Below are 22,909 nucleotides of genomic sequence, written 5' to 3'. Positions count from 1 at the left end.
CATTGCTTTGTTGCACACTTGTGATACCAGTGAAACATTGCTGCACCAATATAAGATGCTTAATTGCTATCGGTAGAGGAATGCAAGGCAGGGGTGTGAAACTGACTGGTGTCTATGTTAAAGTGCAGCACCTGAGATGAATTTTTACATTTGCATGACACTTTCTGCAGGACCTGTAAAACAATGTATGGAAAACCTGCCTCAAGTCATTCATCTGAGTGGGTTGTCGGCGAACATGATTGTAATGATTCACCATCACAGAGGTTTTTTTTCATTTTTTGATATCAAAAAGGAATACTTTGGAGCTATTTTCTGATGGTTTGAAGGTCAAAACTGCCCCATGAATGTACAGTTCTGCAGCCTGCAGGTAACAAGAGACTAATTAATATGTGGTTTACACTTCTTAAAATGGTTAGTTTTTCCCTTTGAAGTATATGCAGCATTATTTAGAATCTTAGAATCACCATTTTCTGAACCGTATGTCTAACATGTAATATAATGAATTAAAATTAATAATGAAACATTTTACATGATACTCACCACAAGCAGACAGGATGCGGATGCTGTAACTTGGCCAAGTTTTGTCAGCTGCTACTCTGTCTTTTACAGCTTTAGTTACGTTAGACATATTGCGATACGGTGGCCAAAAAGTTTTTGTCTGAGACTGTAACCAGTTGGAAGCAACAAGCTCTACTTTATCCGTCTCCACAAAAACTACGACGGCATACATTGTCAATGACATGTATGTCTGTAAATAAGAAAGGATTCACAAATTCAGTACATTTACACAAATCACAATTACATTTAGGGTGCATGTCACATACAACATTGTTCTTCAACTCTTTTACAGTCCTGCACTAGATTTTTAGAAACAATAATTAAACAGTGTCATGATTAGGCTAGTTCAAGCTTGGAAACGTTTAAATACATGTATGTACAGTATGTAGATATTTATTGTCTAATAACTGAAGTTTATTTCCATTTTCAATGACAATCCCTCTAGTTTGGTCCTCTAATGTTTTCACAAATATTAGAAACTTGAACCACAATATCATTAAATCAATATACATACATATATATTGGCAATATCTGGGAAATAGAAAGTTATGGTAAGGCAGGCATTTGGGGCTTTCTCAATAAAAAGATTTGATCAAATTATCGTTCTTGGATTAAATTTAAAAAACACACAAAAAAGACTAGTGCTACTGATTCTACATGTATAAGACTCCAACCCTGCATAATGTCACGTGTATATAACTTTTCTGTACCTAACAGCTGTGAATAAGAGGAATTGCGACGTGTACAGTTTTATATGGCAACAACACATATTTCTGAACCACTTCCTGGATGGGAGCAACATGGAGTTTGTCACAGAGGTCGGTGACCATGTGGATGTTGATTTCACTTGAATTGAGAGGGTAAGAGAAAAATGGTCTACATGATCTGAATGACTGATACACCACCAGTACATCTCCACCACAATACAAAATATTTTTGATGAGGCAAACCTTTGATCCTACCCCAACACAATTGTTGTCGTTTTCTGTTACAACACAGAAATGGTCCAGTTCAGCTTCTGTGTATTTGACACAGTTCTGGTATTTATATCCCTGTGGAATTGGACCAAGAAAATGTTGCTTTTTCAGTCCACCATCAGCAGCTGTGGGCAATGTAGCAGCTGAGGGAGATATTTGAGAGATCTCTTTCAGTCTTGCGACAAGCTGCTGTAATGGCAAGCTTTTACATTGTACACGACCTGGTCAGCACCGTAAAGGTGCGCAAAGTGTTGGACAAAGCTTACTAGAAGCTCATGTGCATTGCCCGCTTACTGATAGCAGAGAGACGGACTTATAAGTATGGTAATTCCGACTGAGAGCAGAAGAAAGTTTTTGTACAACTCATCAGCGATGCTGTCCTTTAAAACAACAGTTCCTGTGTATAAAAGAAACATGCGGAATTCTGTTGCCTTCCATCGGTCTATCTCTGACAGTGAACGGGATTTTCGTGCAAACTCCTTAGGTATAAATTTACACATGTGAAGCAAGGCAGCTGAAATGCGTAATTTTGTCTGAGGCCCTAAGCGAATTGTAAGTGGACCCCTTATCAATAACACAAGGATACGACGCATTACACCGAGGCACACTAAGTGCATACAGTCAATTGGAAACTGTGACACCATAGAGAACAAATTGCAAAGCGGACTTGTTCCAGTGTAACGGTCCTTATCTTCCTGCTTATCAAATGATTCATCAGTTCGCAGCGTTGCATGAGTTTCAGGAAATGTCATTTTCCCATTATACACACCTTTTTGTGGGCATTTTTCACATGCGGAATAACCTGCGTGACACTTGATTTGTTTGATAAAGGCACGTGCTGGTGCATCACAGATGAAGGATGTTATGTTAATCTGGTAACGCCTACCTTTGTATTGTATCCCCTCTAGTTTTAGCTTTGTATACTCTGTGATAAAATCTTTCAAAAATTCAGAAGGATCCTTTGGTTTTTCTTGTCCAACAAACAACCCAATGACAAACGGCTGGCATTTTGCTTCATTTTGTATCATTCCCAAAATAGGCCACAGCTGAGTAGGCCACTACTTTTGAAAATGGGGAGTCCATCCGTATTCACCTGAACATCTATGACTTTGATACATTCCAGATTTTTGTTCAATTCTATCCTTCGAATTACACAACCTTGGAGTCCAAAATGATAGTAACATATCTGCTTTATCCCCACAACATGTCCAGTATCCAAAAGAGTCCTGGGATTTTTAGGTAAATTTGGATGATGGTTTCTAAGTAAGACTAATAGCCTGCCAACTGCTGTGTGAGTGATGTTATTTTCAACTGCCCATGCAGCTAACAAATCTGACGACAAAACATTTTCTTCCTCTGAATCAGTACTACCGCAATCATTAAATCTATCATTGTCTACATCCATTGTTGGTATGCTGTTAGGAAATGTCCCTTCATTGTCAATTATGTCATATAATACATCATTGGTTTCTGCTTTGTCTGTGAATGTATTATTTTGTTTGAAGCTAGCATTAATGCTATGTAAATTTATCGTTGTCCGTGCCAAACTGATAATACAGGTAGACAGGGCCTTCGTTTGGCCTACTCGTATGTATCTATAATCTAGAAATTTAAAGTGGAAAATGAAAGTGAAATGTACTGAATTGCCGTCACTCATTAAGTTTTTGTAACAGTCTGTAGTTTTTACGTTTTCGTGATAAAAGTTCGAGACAATCTAACCGTAGCTCTAGGTAGCAGCCGACATTTTTCTTGGCGCCAGATCCCAGAATTCGCTGTTACAGAATGTTCGTTAAGGAATGGCTATCGTCCGGTCCGGCACAGGCCCGGTATCACGCCGGTGAGCGCACCGGAACAGAACGTCTCGTACATTTTAGGTCTCGTACTTTTGTGGATGTAGGCTGACGAGTACTGTTGCCTCACTGGTAACATCTTTTGGAGATTTCCGCTTAACTCCGGTCAGCTGCAACAAGGTACGGAAACCCCCGACCAATGTTCCGAGTGGTGCGAAAGCAAAATATGTCATATTTTTATAATATATACATGTAGTACATGCAGCTTTAGCTCCAGAAAACAGTTATTTTCATGTTCCATGTAAACAGAAACTCACATTTGGTTATGTTGAAATATCTCAAGTTTAAATCAGTTGTAATAATTTGCCACTGTATGCTGATAAACAATAAACAAATAGCCCCCCCCCCCCCTCAAAAAAACAAACAACCGAAAAAAAGCAGAAAAAAAAAACACACACACAAAAAAAATCAAAACAAACAATCAAAAAACAAAACACACAACTTAATATTATTCTTTTTATTTCTTTGGACCCAGGCCTGTACAAACTTATCTAAAGAAAATTTTGCGCTCCGTGGGACTTGCCGGGATTTTTTAAAGTCTCCATAACGGCAAAGCTTTATTGGGTCAGCAACGGGCAAGTTACGGCGATATTTAATGGTTCAATAATGGCCAGCCAATAATGTCCCGAGGGTGGGTCAGTACATGCTTTGAGTATCGGTAAAACTAAACTGGGCCAGCGCTGGGCCAGATATGGCAATCATAACACTGGCAAAATAGCGGCAAGCCGGAAATGGTTCACCACTTGCTTTGTTAAACTCCTCAGCTGCAGGCACTGCCGTAACAAACCGGTTAAAGCCCGGAATTGGACCAACACATTCATGTTTATTGAATTTACAGACGCTGGCGTTTGCCACGTACACCTGCAGACCGTGTTGCGCTTTCAGTTTTTATTTTCGGAGGAATTTTCTTGCTATGGTACGAAATCGTGTGGATTTTGCCCACCTATTATCCGGGAAACGAAAACTCATCTTTAAAATATATCCATGTTTTCGTGGCTTTGTTTTTGGCTTTTCAAATTTACGGCAAAATGTTCATGTTGACAACAACTGATACGTCAGTTGAGCCTCTGAAATATGGTGAACTTTCTACATCTCTGCTAGCAGGCTGGAAGTATTGCACGACATGTCAGAAGAACAGTCCGCCAAGATCGCACCACTGTAAAATTTGCAATGTTTGCATTCTTAAGCGAGATCACCACTGCTGGTTTGCGGGGTACTGTGTGGGTTACACAAATCACCGCTACTACCTAGTCATGGTGTGTTACATCGTAGTCGCAGCTTTGTACTGCAATCTTTTCAACTGGGCCTTTGTTTGGGACGTTAAAGGGGAGATAACTTTTGGAAACCTGCTGTCATTCATTGGCCCCCATTTTGGCTGGGTTTTAGGGTACTATGACCTGTATACTATGGGTATAACCTTCCTGTCTACGATTGGATTCATCCTTTTGATCCTGTTTTCATGGCTTTTGCAAATTCAACTGGCTCAACTAGAAAAAGGACAGACGAAATATGAACGCAAGAAAGGGATCTCGAAATATCATCAAGGATCATACAGCGAGAATTTCAATGAAATCCTTGGGAACAAGACTTTCTGTGTGTTCTTATTTCCCTTTATTTCATCCAAGTTGCCGGGCAATGGTCTAAGTTTTAACACAAGCATGAAGTTTCAGTGATGTGGATTTGCTTACTTCACCAGGTAACCTGGTCACTGTTTGTTAAGTTTTCCCACATGCATCATTATGATTAATTTGTCATATCTACATAATTTATTCTGTTTATTTGCTTAATTGCTTTACGCCGTACTCAAGAATATTTCACCTATAGACAGCAGCAAGCATGGTGGGTTAGGAGACCAGGCAGAGCCGGGGGCCAGTTTCACAAAGTGCACATAACGTTACCTGCACTTAGCTTCCATGGTCACTGCGAGTTCAAGTCCACCTCATGCTGGCTTCCTCTCTTGACGTACGTGGGAAGGTCTCTCAGCAACGGTGCAGATGGTCGTGGGTTTCCACCGGGCTCTGCCTGGTTTCCACCCACCATAATGCTGACTGCCGTCGTATAAGTGAAATATTCTTGAGTACAGCATAAAACACAAATCAAATAAATAAATAAATAGCTTCCATGGTGACCCGTACTGTAGGTATTACATCGCCATGGTAGTTACGTGAATGTAGTGATATGTGCGCTTTGTGAAATGGGCCCCAGGGGGGAAACCCAAGACCGTCCATAGGTTGCTGGCAGACCCTCCTACGCATGGCTGCTGAGGAAGCCAGCGTGAGACTCGCAACAATCGCGTTGGTTACAGGCTCCTGAATATTTTGTGTTGGTGTAGATAGAATTACAGTTACATCCATACAAGCCATATCAGTCTTTTTAATCCTTTACTCAGTATCATAGTCTTTTATTTGCTATATTGTGACCTCTTGTTCAGCTAGCTCAAACTTGTGCAGTCCATGTTGAGACAACTCCTGGGAATCAACGATTTGACCAATGTCTGAACTAATGTGCAAACAACTTCCATCCAGGATAGTATCACAGGTTACCCACATATATCACAAGAGAGTAAAATGTATTGTTAATAAACTTTCATGACACCTGGCCAGCAGTCTGAAGACAAGAACCCTCGGGTGATGCATATACTGCAATATCTTAATTGTAATGATTCATGTAGGAATGCTTAACAAATATTTACCTGTGCAGGTCACCTGGTCTTCATACATAACTCAGCTGGAACTGATGGTACACTACGTTTGAACGTGGGTGACATTTCACTGATGAGGGTGTGCTTAACTCAAAGTATTTTAAAATTCTATACGAATTACTTTCATGGGTTTTTTTTTTTGTTGTTGTTTTTTTTTTCCATTCATTGTTTCATGAAGATATTTAGATGTCATGTTCCCCATTTTATCGGTAGCATTTAATCATCTGTGTTAAGATATATATATTTTTTTTATCTATGTTTGCTTTAAGATTTTTTATATCTGGATATTAAAAGAAGAAAATGTTTTACAATTTTACTAATACTACTAGCCTTTGTATTAGCTGAATATCATGCTACAATTGTAGAAATTAAGTAAAATGTTACAGATGACGTCCTAGAATGTTAAGACATGATTTTCACTGGTTTCAATTCCCAGTGATTTTTTCTACATGCACTTTTACCATAGTGTGCCTTTCATCACAGCATATATTTCTGTATAGATATAGTCCAAGCTGCAAAGTGTGTGTCAGCATTTAAACTATGCAAATTTACAAAAAAGTAAAATATATATATACATATATATATATATATATATATATATATATATATATATATATATATATATATATATATATATATATATATATATATACCCACGATGCTGTGAAATGCTGTGAACATTTAATAACAAGCAGTCATTTTTTTTTTGTTTCATGTCACCAATTTAACTTCCGTATTAACGCTATGAACTGTAATTCCCCAAATCTACTTAACCTGCTCTAATGGTAGCAAATTCTTCATAGGCGAAACCGGTGATTTATTAAGGAATGGATATAGGGTACATAGGCAACAAATTAACACGCCAAGTTTACAGATTTTACTTGTAATCAAACATATCGCATCATATACCCGTGACCTACAGATTGGGACCGAGTTTCACATCATACCCATCTTTAAATTATCAGTGAATAAAACTCAAACCAGCGGAATCAAAGAACAGTACTTCATTCATAAATTTAAATCTCAGCAGAGAAAACATCGGGAGATAATCTCTCCAAATCGATAATCCCCTAGGCAAGATCGAACTTTATTATATTATATGTAATTTGTAACTAGAACTGATCACCATGGCTTAATCTACCTGCATGTATGTATAGCTGCCGCAAGATATGTTGAAATAAAAAAAGCTCTGAACAGCCGTTCTGATACGGTGAAACTATTAAGCTAAAACAACATATCGCATCATATACCCGTGACCTACAGATTGGGACCGAGTTTCACATCATACCCATCTTTAAATTATCAGTGAATAAAACTCAAACCAGCGGAATCAAAGAACAGTACTTCATTCATAAATTTAAATCTCAGCAGAGAAAACATCGGGAGATAATCTCTCCAAATCGATAATCCCCTAGGCAAGATCGAACTTTATTATATTATATGTAATTTGTAACTAGAACTGATCACCATGGCTTAATCTACCTGCATGTATGTATAGCTGCCGCAAGATATGTTGAAATAAAAAAAGCTCTGAACAGCCGTTCTGATACGGTGAAACTATTAAGCTAAAACAAGTTGAGTTTGTTATGTTTCTATATATATATATATATGGGTAAATATTTTTCATTTTCTGTATTTTAAGTTACCATTTCACAACTAAGTATTGGGCCAGATCCAATACTTTATACACAGCCTGACCCAACAGTAAATGTATATACATATCACTTTTAAACCTATTTAATGGGTCAGACACAACAATTAATGTACATATATATGATTACTGGGTCAGACCCAATATGGGCGGACCTGGTACTTTACTGGTGTATATTACTTTTTGATAGCACTGATGTTTTGATCTAACACAAGAACTCGTATGTATGCACATCCGTGTTGAACCAGCTTGTTTTGTACTTTTCTGGCCGGGGTGGATAGCTTCAAGCGACTGGCCTGGTATATAATGTACGTCTGTTACTTTTTCATATGGTGAGTATATTAAAAGACTGACAGCATCAAGAAAACGTCAAACTGCTAATACTTGGAGCAGATGATACACTCACATGCCTGTTGACGCGTTTGATTTGGTGATGATCTGCACAAGGTATAACTACCTGTAGCACACAGAAAAGGGACGTCCAATGGCAGAAATAACCATTTCCAAAAACAACCATAAACCCCATACTTCTCTTATAAAAACCGGCTCCGATGGCTCAGATGATAGAGCCACCGCTTCAGGGGCGGAAAGTCCCGGCTCAATTCTGGATCGGATCACATCTAAGACTTTAACAGAGGAGGTTGTAACTTCCTCGCTTGGCGTTCAGCAGTAAGAATTGCAACAACTGGTTGACCCGTATCAGTATAATGGCACAGGTGGCGCATCTTACTTACCTTTGGTAAGTCGCCTCACTGAAGCGGCCCTTGAGCGGTGGAAATCCCTCCTGCAACAAGGAGGCAAATTACATGCACTCTGAAGAATTGTTAAACCCCAGACGTACATATAGCGATTCTGTTTCCCCCTTTTTTTTGGAGAGATTATTTATATTTTTCATGTTGTAATGCATTATCTTTTCTGTTGATTTAATCTAAAAATCGGTGCTTTGAGTGCCAATTTATTTGGCCTGACCCAATAGGTTATAAATGACAAAACTGTCCCATTTATTTAGTCATACAGAATAATTATGTACAGTTTAACCCAACAGTCAGTATACTTACATATTACCTTTGACATCAGCTTATTGGGTTTGAAATATTAGCGTTTATGTGATATACTATGCATGACCCAACTACCACTTGCATGTCTGTACACGGATATTGATTATTAAAGCTAATATCCCTTTAATGGGTCGGACCCAATAGCTTATAACATGATTCATGTAGAATCAAAGTATCGTTTGTATATGCAGATATTCTCTAGTACCCATTTACTGGGTCGGACCCCATAGCTTATATGATACATTTAGGATCAAACTTTCTTGTATATATGTAGATATTCACCATTACCCCTTTAATGGGTCGGACCCAAGAGTTTATATAATACATGTAGGACCAAACACGACAATGACATGAGTAACAACATGAACAGTGGGCTAAATGATGGGAATCAATGTATTGACTACTAAACTACACGTGGCAGCAAAAACAGGGCAGGACTGAGCGTATTGACACTGACACGAGTAACAATGTGAATAGTGGGCAAAATGATGGGAATCGATGTATTGACTACTTAACTACACGTGGCAGCAAAAACGGGCCCGGACTGAGCGTACTGACACTGACACGAGTAACAACATGAACAGTGGGAAAATTGATGGGAATAGGTGAATAGTGGACAAAATGATGGGAATCAATGTATTGACTAGTAAACTACACGTGGCAGCAGAAACAGGGCAGGACTGAGCGTATTGACACTGACACGAGTAACAATGTGAATAGTGGGCAAAATGATGGGAATCGATGTATTGACTACTTAACTACACGTGGCAGCAAAAACGGGCCCGGACTGAGCGTACTGACACTGACACGAGTAACAACATGAACAGTGGGCAAATTGATGGGAATTGATGTATTGACTACTAAACTACACGTGGCAGCAGGAACAGGCCAGGACTGAGCGTATTGACACTGACACAAGTAACAATGTGAATAGTGGGCAAAATGATGGGAATCGATGTATTGACTACTAAACTACACGTGGCAGCAAAAACGGGCCCGGACTGAGCGTACTGACACTGACACGAGTAACAACATGAACAGTGGGCAAATTGATGGGAATTGATGTATTGACTACTAAACTACACGTGGCAGCAGGAACAGGCCAGGACTGACGTATTGACACTGACACGAGTAACAATGTGAATAGTGGGCAAAATGATGACAATCGATGTATTGACTACTAAACTACACGTAGCAGCAGAAACAGGTCAGGGCTGAGCGTATTGACACTGACACGAGTAACAACATGAACATTGGGCAAAATGATGGGAATCGGTGAATAGTGGACAAAATGATCGGAATCGGTGTATTGACTACTAAACTACACGTGGCAGCAAAAACATGCCCGGACTGAGCGTATTGACACTGACACAAGTAACAATGTGAATAGTGGGCAAAATGATGGGAATCGATGTATTGACTACTTAACTACATGTGGCAGCAAAAACAGGCCCTGACTAAGCGTACTGACACTGACACGAGTAACAACATGAACAGTGGGCAAAATGATGGGAATCGGTGAATAATGGGCAAAATGATGGGAATCGATGTATTGACTACCAAACTACACGTGGCAGCAGAAACAGGCCAGGACTAAGCGTATTGACACTGACACGAGTAACAATGTGAATAGTGGGTAAAATGATGGGAATCGATGTATTGACTACTAAACTACACGTGGCAGCAGAAACAGGGCAGGACTGAGCGTATTGACACTGACACGAGTAACAACACGAACAGTGGGCAAAATGATGGGAATCAATGTATTGTTTACTAAACTATACGTGGCAGCAGAAACCGGTCAGGACTGAGCGTATTGACACTGACACGAGTAACAACATGAACATTGGGCAAAATGATGGGAATCGGTGAATAGTGGGCAAAATTATGGGAATCGGTGTACTGACTACTAAACTACACGTGGCAGCAAAAACAGGCCCGGACTGAGCGTATTGACATTGACACGAGTAACAATGTGAATAGTGGGCAAAATGATGGGAATCGATGTATTGACTACTAAACTACATGTGGCAGCAGAAACAGGCCAGGACTGAGCGTATTGACACTGACACGAGTAACAACATGAACAGTGGACAAAATGATGGGAATCGGTGAATAGTGGGCAAAATGATGGGAATCGATGTATTGACAGCTAAACTACACGTGGCTGCAGAAACAGGCCAGGACTGAGCATATTGACACTGACACGAGTAACAATGTGAATAGTGAGCAAATTGATTGGAATCGGTGAATAGTGGGCAAAATGATGGGAATTGATGTATCGACTACTAAACTACATGTGTCATCAGAAATAGGCCAGGACTGAGCGTATTGACACTGACACGAGTAACAACATGAACAGTGGGCAAATTGATGGGAATCGGTGAATAGTGGGCAAAATGATGGGAATCGGTGTATTGACTACTAAACTACATGTGTTATCAGAAACAGGCCCAGATTGGCAGCACAAACACTGAGCATAATGACACTGACACGAGTGACAATGTGAATAGTGGGCAAAATGATGGGAATCGATGTATTGACTACTAAACTACACGTGGCAGCAGGAACAAACCAGGGCTGAGCGTAATTACATTAACATGAGTAACAACATGAACAGTGGCAAATGATGGGAATCGATGTATTGACTACTAAACTACACGTGGCAGCAGGAACAGGCCAGGACTGAGCGTATTGACACTGACACGATTAACAACACGAACAGTGGGTCAAATGATGGGAATTGATGTATTGACTACTAAACTACACGTGGCAGCAGAAACAGGTCAGGACTGAGCGTAATTACATTAACATGAGTAACAACATGAACAGTGGCAAATGATGGGAATCGATGTATTGACTACTAAACTACACGTGGCAGCAGGAACAGGCCAGGACTGAGCGTATTGACACTGACACGATTAACAACACGAACAGTGGGTCAAATGATGGGAATTGATGTATTGACTACTAAACTACACGTGGCAGCAGAAACAGGTCAGGACTGAGCGTAATTACATTAACATGAGTAACAATGTGAATAGTGGGTAAAATGATGGGAATCGATGTATTGACTACTAAATTACACTTGGCAGCAGAAACAGGCCCGGAATGAGCGTATTGACACTGACACGAGTAACAATGTGAATAGTGAGTAAAATGATGGGAATTGATGTATCGACTACTAAACTACACGTGGCAGCAGAAACAGGCCAGGACTGAGCGTATTGACACTGACACAAGTAACAACATGAACAGTAGGCAAAATGATGGGAATCAGTGAATAGTGGGCAAAATGATGGGAATCGATGTATTGACTACTAAACTGCATGTGTTATCAGAAACAGGCCCAGATTGGCAGCAGAAACACTGAGCATAATGACACTGACACGAGTGACAATGTGAATAGTGGGCAAAATGATGGGAATCGATGTATTGACTACTAAAGTACACGTGGCAGCAGAAACAGGTCAGGACTGAGCGTATTGACACTGACACGAGTAACAACATGAACAGTGGGCAAAATGATGGGAATCGGTGAATAGTGGGCAAAAAGATGGGAATCGATGTATTGACTACTAAACTGCATGTGTCATCAGAAATAGGCCAGGACTGAGCGTATTGATACTGACACGAGTGACAATGTGAATAGTGGGCAAAATGATGGGAATCATTGTATTGACTACTAAAGTACACGTGGCAGCAGAAACAGGTCAGGACTGAGCGTAATTACATTAACATGAGTAACAATATGAATAGTGGGTAAAATGATGGGAATCGATGTATTGACTACTAAATTACATTTGGCAGCAGAAACAGGCCAGGACTGAGCGTACTGACACTGACAGGAGTAACAATGTAAATAGTGGGTAAAATGATGGAATCGATGTATTGACTACTAAATTACACTTGGCAGCAGCAACAGGCCCGGACTGAGCGTATTGACACTGACACGAGTAGCAATGTGAATAGTGGGTAAAATGATGGGAATCGATGTATTGACTACTAAATTACACTTGGCAGCAGAGACAGGCCAGGACTGAGCGTATTGACACTGACAGGAGTAACAATGTGAATAGTGGGTAAAATGATGGGAATCGATGTATTGACTACTAAATTACACTTGGCAGCAGAAACAGGCCCGGACTGAGCGTATTGACCCTGACACGAGTAACAATGTGAATAGTGGGAAAAATGATGGGAATCGATGTATTGACTACTAAATTACACTTGGCAGCAGAAACAGGTCAGGCCTGAGCGTATTGACACTGACACGAGTAACAACATGAACAGTGGGCAAAATGATGGGAATCGGTGAATAGTGGGCAAACTGATGGGAATCGATGTATTGACTGCTAAACTACACGTGGCTGCAGAAACAGGCCAGGGACTGAGCGTATTGACACTGACACGAGTAACAATGTGAATAGTGGGCAAATTGATGGGAATCGGTGAATACTGGGCAAAATGATGGGAATCGGTGTATTGACTACTAAACTGCATGTGTTATCAGAAACAGGCCAAGATTGGCAGCAGAAACACTGAGCATAATGACACTGGCACGAGTAACAATGTGAATAGTGGACAAAATGATGGGAATCAATTTATTGACTACTAAACTACATGTGTCATCATAAACAGGCCCGGACTAGGCGTATTGACACTGACACGAGTAACAATGTGAATAATGGGCAAAATGATGGGAATCAATGTATTGACTACTAAACTACACGTGGCAGCAAAAACAGGCCAGGACTGAGCGTATTGACACTGACACGAGTAACAATGTGAACAGTGGGCAAAATGATGGGAATCAATGTATTGACTACTAAAGTACACGTGGCAGCAGAAACAGGACCGGATTGAGCGTATTGACACTGACACGAGTAACAATGTGAATAATGGGCAAAATGATGGGAATCAATGTACTGACTACTAAACTACATGTGGCAGCAAAAACAGGCCCGGACTGAGCGTATTGACACTGACACGAGTAACAATGTGAATAGTGGGTAAAATGATGGAAATCAATGTATTGACTACTAAACTACATGTGGCAGCAGAAACAAGCCAGGACTGAGCGTTTTGACACTGACACGATTAACAACACGAACAGTGGGTAAAATGATGGGAATCGATGTATTGACTACTAAACTACACATGGCAGCAGAACAGGCCTGGACTGAGCTTACTGACACTTGAAATGAGTAACAACACGAACAGTGGGCAAAATGATGGGAATCGATGTATTGACTACTAAACTACACGTGGCAGCAGGAACAGGCCAGGACTGAGCGTATTGACACTGACACGATTAACAACACGAACAGTGGCAAATGATGGAAATTGATGTATTGACTACTAAACTACACGTGGCAGCAGGAACAGGCCAGGGCTGAGCGTAATTACATTAACATGAGAAACAACACGAACAGTGGCAAATGATGGGAATTGATGTATTGACTACTAAACTACACGTGGCAGCAGGAACAGGCCAGGACTGAGCGTAATTACATTAACATGAGTAACAACACGAACAGTGGCAAATGATGGGAATCGATGTATTGACTACTAAACTACACGTGGCAGCAGGAACAGGCCAGGACTGAGCATATTTGACATGACATGTCCCACACACACAGAAACCGGAGGGCTCGAAATATTCACTGCCCAAAGCCGGATTTGAACCCGAACCTCGTCTGTCTCGTGTTTTGTATAAACATGCGGCAGTCTATTTTCATTTGCCTATGACACATTTTTGCCTCGAGGACATTAGAAAGTGTCATTTACAAATAAATAGGACAAGGCTGAGGGCGAGCATCGAGGAGAATTTGCCTGTCTGAAGAAAATTTGCTCCTTTATTCTCAAGGTTCAAAGCTTTGCAGTTGGCAATAGGATAATAGTAATAATAAACATGTTTTGAGAAGCATCTAAAATGGTTACCATCTTAGGATGTCCGGAATGTTCTGGTTGAAAATAATGACAATATCGGCCCCAATGACGTACCATCAGAAAATGGAAATTCTGAAATCCCAGAATCAGTCTGTAAATTCCCAAAGCGTAAAGCTTGGTCGGGGCGGCCATGGACGTTAAAGCTTCCCAATAAAATGATATTAATGTGCACTTCAAGAAGAAAAACTGACTATAGCTGTGAATTACACACTCATAAGGCTACTTCTTTCTTCAGTTCTGTTTTACTCTTTTTTCCTGCTATTTGGCAAGCAAGGCTCCAAACATGCACTGAAGTGACGTATAAGTCATAAAATCGAAAAATGGTAGCCTGTTGCAGTCACACTGAAGTATCTTCTCTTTTTTGTGCATTTAAACAGTGCATAGTGTGGAAAATCTTGCCAAAATAATACAAAACTGATCACATTATAAAGTTCATGTTTTACATATGAAGACAACTGTTAATCAAAACGAAACCTTAAAAGCACGTAGAAATACACACATGAATGTTTCAGTAAAGACATTTTTCATTTTGTAAATTAAACATAACAGTGCCTGGTTTGAACAGGGACTTTCGTTTTTGACCGGGGATGCATCTTAGGTGGGTTATTACTTAGCAACCATCTATTTTGTGGCCATTAACTTTTATGGATACCTTGACACTTATACGATGGCGGCCAGCATTATTGTAGGAGGATACTGGGCAGAGCCCGGCGGAAGCCCACGACCATCCGCACGTGGCTGACAGACCTCACTTACAGCCGGATAGGAAGCCAGCATGAGCTGGACTTGAACTCACAGCGACCGCATTGGTGAGAGGCTCCTGGGTCCTACATCACCTACACATGGTAAGCAAATCAATTTATTTCTACATTGACCATTGTCATGTCCACACTTTTGGCACGAAAAGCACCTAGTCGGATTGGGTATGTGCATGTCTTATTGGACGCGCTGCGATCGACTGAGGACCATAAGGTTTATAAAATGTCGATGAGTACTTGCTGAGTTTGCTGTTACTGTCATTTTTTTATATGTGAATCACCTGACATTTACAACCCCGTGAGATTTTAGTTCGGAGTACATCTGCTCCAGTCGATTGGTCGAATTGGACCAATCTACCTCCCGTCTCTATCTAAGCAAGGGTCTTTGCAGTGTTGGGCTTGAAAATCTCGCAACACTAACCTGCCCTCAACAATTGGGATCCGGTTCTCTTCCATTAAGGATCGCAACCCACAGCAAGCAGGTACGCCATGATCAACAGGTACCCCACCCCCCGAGAAGATATGACTCTATTATATTCACATGGGCCACAGGAGGGAGCTCTAGGTTAGTCGCCTTGTGCGACAAGATTGCCCAGAGGCCTGATTTTACCTCGGAGACTCCACGGGAGTAATGCCGCTTGAATTCAATGGGCAACTATTGTAGCTGTAGCCTCATCTCATTCTGTTTGGAACCGAAAGTGATAACACTTCCACATGCTTCCTGTTCGGCCGTAAGTGGGAAGGTCTGGCACCAGCCTGCGGATGGTCGTAGGTTTCTTCCGGGCTCTGCCCCGATTCCCCCCCCCCCACACCATAATAGTGCCCGCCGTCGTGTAAGTGAAATATTTTTGAGTATGCCGTAAAACACCAATCAAATAAAAAAATAAATAAACTTACACGTGTTTTCTATTTCAGTCTGCCCAATTTTATCAACTCGTAAAACACGGCGGTATTTGCTTCGACAGGTAAGTCATTTTAAGCGGGGTAGGTGTATTTAGGGTGGAAATATTTGTCAAGCTAAAAAGTTGTCTTTACCCACTGTCAAACACTGCTTAGTTGGTCGAGTAGTCCACACATCTACACAATATAAATAAGACGTACAGTAGAGAGACAAACCAGAGCAGCGACGACGGTGTGATAGCTGGCAAATGGTCACACGTAACTGGCGAAATACTCCCCCTGTCAATTTACCTCAGTCAGGGTTTTATTCTAACTATTCAAGTAAATGCGTCTATAGTAGCAAAATCACACGCCCCCTAGCACCATGGTTTAAGCAGAATTAGGTAAAAAAAAAAGAGGCAGTGATGTTAATTGCAGACTGACGACTGGGGCGTCTTCGCATAGACACTACCCTCAGCCTGTGTGTGAACCTGTAACATTGTCGATAAACAGTCTGAATATTTATGTCAAGGAAAACAACTACATGTATATATACAGGGCGATGGTAGGCCTCTAAGTTGTTGAGTTTCTGAAGCTTTGACATTGAAAGGCCTTATGCAGAGTTATGTTGAAGGTCGATTACTGGCGGTGACGTGCGCCTGTGGTACATAAAGCTCGAACTTATTTCCTTGATCACGTATAACTGTTTATTGTTTACTTAGCAACTTTCGGCTGTCCGCTTCAAATATAAAACTGGGGTTTTCAAAAATTGATGGTTATAGGGTATACAGTTCTCCTATTCTATATAGGTCAGCCCGTCTGTTATACCATAGCCTATACTAGTTGATCATGACGTCAAAGATTAGGAATGTCTGTATAGGTAAATGGTGCTAAAAGTAAATCGAATCTTAAAATTGTGTACGGATTTGCACAGATTATTTTCAACCTTACTATAAAGTATACGGATAACGTCCCGGTAAAGCTGTCTGTTTTACAATTTTAAGACCCAGATGTGTATGTATCCATGACTAAGAGCCTACACGTATTATTAACTCCACACTCTTCACACAAACAGCCCTAGCTAATCTATAAGGAGGCCTACATGTATGTATACTATCATCCTGACTGTCCAACCTGTTACTCCCTCCATTATCCGTGAGCACGAGGCTATAATGTCTGCTCACAAAGCTAAGCCAGTCAGGGCAGCCGAATATCTTACCTTTATAATACCTGGGGTTTTCTTTGTGGAGATATAACTGACTCTACTGATATAACCTGTTTCTGCAATCTACCTGAAGTTACATATCTCCAATCAGGATTTTAGTGTGCCTTTAAAATGTCAGCATAACAAAACTGTAGACCATATGCTTACAATGCTTTTTGAATGAAAATTGCAATAGTTACCCTCTAAATATGGATGTAAATGTTTTGGAGGATAATTCACTCTGAAAAATTGGCACTCCCTTTAATGGATTGCTAAAGAATGTATGCGGCTTGCAGAAGATATATAAGTTGGAAAATGTTATAAAGTAACTAAGAGTTAACGATTTTATATTTAACCTCCTCGGCCTACAAACTTACATCACATGAATCATTATTTTTTTTTTTTAAGAAAGGGATACTGTTTAAGCAAGCATCGCAATACTTTATCATCATTTAATGGGCAGTTTTATGACAGAAAATAAAAAAAGCAACTTTTCTGGGTGAACAAAAACAAATTAGCTTTAGAAAGGAATAAATCTTTTCTGGTTGGCCAGTAATTGGTATATACTTCCTCATAGCACTGAGTACAAAATTATGTTGACGGGTGGAAACCGTGACTAAACACGTAAGGCCCTTAGGTTGTTACAGATATTACATGACCACTTCAACACAAATGTGACTTTTTTGTTTGTTACAATAATTATAAGCAGTAAAACAACAAACAGTAGTATTCATCTTGTATTCTCTTTGGGTTTCTTGTACATGTGTGTCGGACGTGTTTTGTGCTCGCTATGAGTTTGTTGTACATACATCTAATACATTTTCAGCTCTTTGTGGGTTTACTGTACGTCTGATTCATCTTGCGTTCTCTTTGAATTTGAGTCACATGACATTTCACTCAATAGCGAGCTTGTACAGTTCTCAAAGGAGAAAGTTTTAGTTATCACCCTGAATGTGCCTAGGCTTGGTACAAATGCAGTTTAATTTTCAGCTCAATCGCATCAGCTATTCTGGAGAAGAAGATTTGTTTAGGTTGGCACAAAATCCAGTGTGGCCACCAACTGTCACCAAAAGCCAAAAAGCAAAACTTCAGATCCTTTTCTAAAATATACTGAAGTTTCAGGAATGTACCACTTGTCGTTTTCTCATAAAATGTATCACAAAAATGCCGAGAGTAATAATAGGGCTTCAAGCCCAGGGACTTAATCCTGTATGGCTGCGGATGTTCGTTGGTTTCCATCCGGGCTTGGCCCGGTTTCCTCCCGCCATAAAGCAGGCCGCAGTCGTATAAATGAAATATTCTTTAGCACGGTTTAAAACTCCAATCAAATAAATACTTAAATCAAACTTGTATGGCTCGAACCCCTAATAATCCGTACTATAACACTAGGTGTTGCAAACTTTTAGTTTGGAACCCTAAGAAAAGAGCAGTGATGTTAACTATTATATATTAAACGTTACTGGTCTAGAACTAGCTGTCCAACTCAATCTAAATCATAAGGGAATTTGTATTAGATTTCTTATGTTTACGTGGATCTGAACACGAATATCAAACCATCTATCTACATATATTTACACATTGCAGTCGTAGGTAAGCCATGTTGGATGTGCTTTAAGCTTTGTAGCATACTGACTGTATGCGAGTTATGCCTGCTGTATACTAAAGATTGGCTGGCCGCAACGTATAAACGACTCACGGGCGAGGTCCCACAGGCATCCAGGCTGAGCCTCAAATCTTGATGATGGACAGGATTCAACATTTTAGATGCGATTTCTTGGCGGAATGGTAAATGGTGGACCCAAGGTCCAATTTAAACCTCACAAAAGATCGATATAAACTGTACAGAAGTGACCGTTCAGCACCCATGTCAGTGCTGGGCTGTACTATACACGACCTTATTTATATCAACAGCCTTACTTAAACGTCGTTTTGGGAAATGGCCTTGCGATTGTTTACCTCGAACGTTGACCTTGGTTGACGCCTGGTATACGAATGTTTTGACGCATACATTTGTACATTTAGCTTTAAGAATTTTAACACGGGGGAAAAGCGTAATCTGCTGTCAAATATGACTCCTGAAAATCTGTTTTTGGTTCTCTGGTTCACCATAAAAACTTGGAATCGAGATGAAGTTCCGTGTACAATAAAATGCATATCGATGGTTTTAGAGGTAGAAAATCTAAAACCATTTTCAACTGCCCATTTCTTGGTCTTATTGAGACAAAGCTGCAGCTGCCTTTAGATGCTATTCATATTTTAGCACGATAGCCTATAAGGAAATCATCAACTTATAAAGAAGCCTCTGTACCAGACGTTTAAGTTTTTGACAAGCTATTAAGTTTAAAGCTAAACAGTGTTGGTGATAGTATACTGCCCTGGAGTACACCTACTTTTCTTCATGAGAGTCAGAAAGATTGTCCCTACCTCTACCCTAAACTGACGATCAGATAAAACTTCTGATATATGCATAAATAATGACAAGCGATAAACGATAAGTCCCATATATGAAAGGTCCTTTAAAACACCGTATTTCATTGCGGTGTCGTAGCCCGTGACCTATTCAAGGTCGAAAAATATTGACACCACATATTCATTATTTATTATATCATTACGACTAAAAGTTTCAATGCGACCAACTTTAAATCGACTTTGAGAAAAACCACATTTAATATTAGATTTTAGATACTAGATACATTTAAATTGTTGGTTACTAAATACCAAACAAGTCTATCTTTTATTATTCGTTCCATACCCTAAACCACTCTGGTAAGAGCTATTCGACGGTAATTAGACGGCACACTATATATGATCCTTACCAGGTTTGGAACCGGGATAATACACGCCTCCCTCCATAGCGGTGGAAAACATTACCACTAACCCAAACGTAATGATTAAACAAACCCAAGAGAGTCTCCAGTGGTAATAGATGACAAACGGGTTAGAAACTTACAATAAATATTACTATGAACACACGTACTATAAGTTGGTATGACCACAAAATTCACATAATAAGGCCCACCCTGAGGTAAAGATAAGGAAAAATAAGGTTTGATCATAATGTGGGGAATTGTTCAGCATTTTTAGTGCTGACAGCTAAAGATTCAGTCCCGTAGCAAAACGATGCTATTGCTCTAGGCACAGCTATTGATGATTGCGCTGGAGATGTTTAACTTATTTACTTATATGACTAGTGTTTTACACCGTACACAAAAATATTTCAGTTATATGACTGCGGCCAGCACTATGGTTAGAGGAAACCAGGCAAATCCCGTGGGAAACTATGACCATCCGCAAGCTGCTGGAAGGCCTTCCTACGTACAAGCGGTGAGGAAGACAGCATGGGCTGAACTTGAATTCAGAGAAACCGCGTTGGTAATATTCCCTTGGGCCATTGCGTTGCGCTGGCACACTATCCACCTCGGCCATATAGGCCCCGAGATGTTAGAAAAACTTACGCCCAGTGATGCCTTGATTGTGTGCAGAGCCAGATGAAGACGTAGTTTTATTGACAGGCGAGTTAATTCTTTCACAGAATTTGTTCTAGGTTTACGATCACCAATCATCGGCAAGTCAGTGATATTTGGGTGTCAATAAATGTTGATACTCTCTTGACCACATTGGCAAATGAAGTTTTCAGGACAGTGCTCAAAGAACAAATGAGGCGATGATCTTCTTGAAAAGTTGTATGGTTTGGAACTTGGAAGGTAATGGCCTGTTTCTCTTTTATAAAGAGTGAACCGTCGATAGAGGAGGGCATATGAGCTTCGTCGCCATTTCAACATTTTATTGTCTTAGTAGAGGCAAATCCCGATAGCCTTCTCCTGCACATCTGAAACAATACAGTTTATTTCTACATTGGCCATTACCAAGCCCAACTTTTGGCATGTAAAGCACCTGGACGGTTTAGTTATGTATAGGTCTACTTGGGCAATGGACCGGGTCGATAAGTACGTATTGAGTTTGCTATTACTGTAACTTTTACGTTGTGAATCGCTTGACATTTACAACCCCTTGTGATTTTAGTTCGGAGCACATCTGCTCCAACCGATTGGTCAAACTGGGCCAATCCGACCTTCAATCTCTAACTAAGTAAGAGCCGAAGTGAAGAGGTTGGGCTTAATAACCTCGCAAGACCGTTCTCTTCAATTAACGGTATCAACCTAGGGCAAACAGGTAGGACTACTCCTGTATGGCCCCTCATTCAAATATAGAATTGAGTCTATAATATTTCATCGATGCCACACGACAGAGCTCTACGTTACGACAAACTTGCCAAGAAGACTGATGTCCAATTCTTTTCAGCCCGGAGACCCCACGAAGGTAATGCCGCTTGAATTCACTGGCAAACTATTGTAGCTATAGCCTAATCTTATTATGCTGGTCTCATGAAATAGATCCGACAGTTCTCAACTATATTTCCAATGTATTCTGTTTAGAACTAAACGTGATAAGTATAATGATTCGAACCGATTTGCTGAAGTAATTTTGTGGGAAACTGACTGTTTGTTGAAACGTGACTTTCACATATAGGCGTAAAGTTACTGGCGAGGTGCGGAAACCATTCTTGAGATGTCACAGAGTATAAATGTGTAGGCCTCCAAACACACTGAGGGATTTACCTCCCTGCACAGATCACGTGCATTTCTCAGAACCAAGTATTTTCTGTTTCAATCTGCTGTTTCACTAAGCTGTGAAGCCAGGTGAGATTTGTGTCGACAGGTAAATTCTGCAATTCGATTATATGTAGTTTGGATGGAAACGATCACTCAGGTTAAGGAGTGGTCTTTACTTGATCGTATCACCGACTGTCAGACATAGTTTAATTGGTCTGGGTGTCCTCAAATCGACACAACGTAGATGTAAGAATGGGCGTTTCCTTTTATAGACTTTAACATCAGCCATGTCAGCCTGTGTGCGAACCTCTAACTGTCGATATTTGCGTATCAAGGAAAATGACCAGTACTGATCTTGTCACGATATATACAGGGCAATATTACGTTATTAATGTGAGGTTCTGAATCTTTGACCTTGAAAGGTATTATGCAGTTGTGCTGAAGGTCGATTACTGGCGGTGACGTGTCTCCTATGGCACACAAAGTCCGAATATCTTGCCAATATGGATCACTGTTTGTTTACTTACAACGTTCGCCTGTCTGGTCCAAATATAAAAACTCTGATAACAGTCCGCCTGTTATATGATATCCTATATCAGTTGTCATAGCGGCCTCCTTGGCCCGGGGTAACAGCACGCCACCACGGCGCAATAACCAAAAAGCCTTCCACCAAATGCGATCGCTGTGAGTTCAAGTCCAGCTCATTCT

The 22,909-nt window shown here is 40.4% G+C and overlaps 1 protein-coding gene across 3 annotated transcripts in view; it reads left to right on the top strand.

Moving 5' to 3' along the window:
* Positions 1-22,909, top strand: part of LOC135462706 (E3 ubiquitin-protein ligase Midline-1-like) — a 96,269-nt gene that overhangs the window by 56,908 nt on the left and 16,452 nt on the right. The gene's annotated exons all lie outside the window — the stretch shown is intronic.

Source organism: Liolophura sinensis, chromosome 2 (assembly GCF_032854445.1).
Source record: "Liolophura sinensis isolate JHLJ2023 chromosome 2, CUHK_Ljap_v2, whole genome shotgun sequence".
Lineage (NCBI taxonomy): Eukaryota > Metazoa > Mollusca > Polyplacophora > Chitonida > Chitonidae > Liolophura > Liolophura sinensis.
Note: the sequence above shows the minus strand (reverse complement) of the source record. Positions and strands in the feature narration are given on the sequence as shown.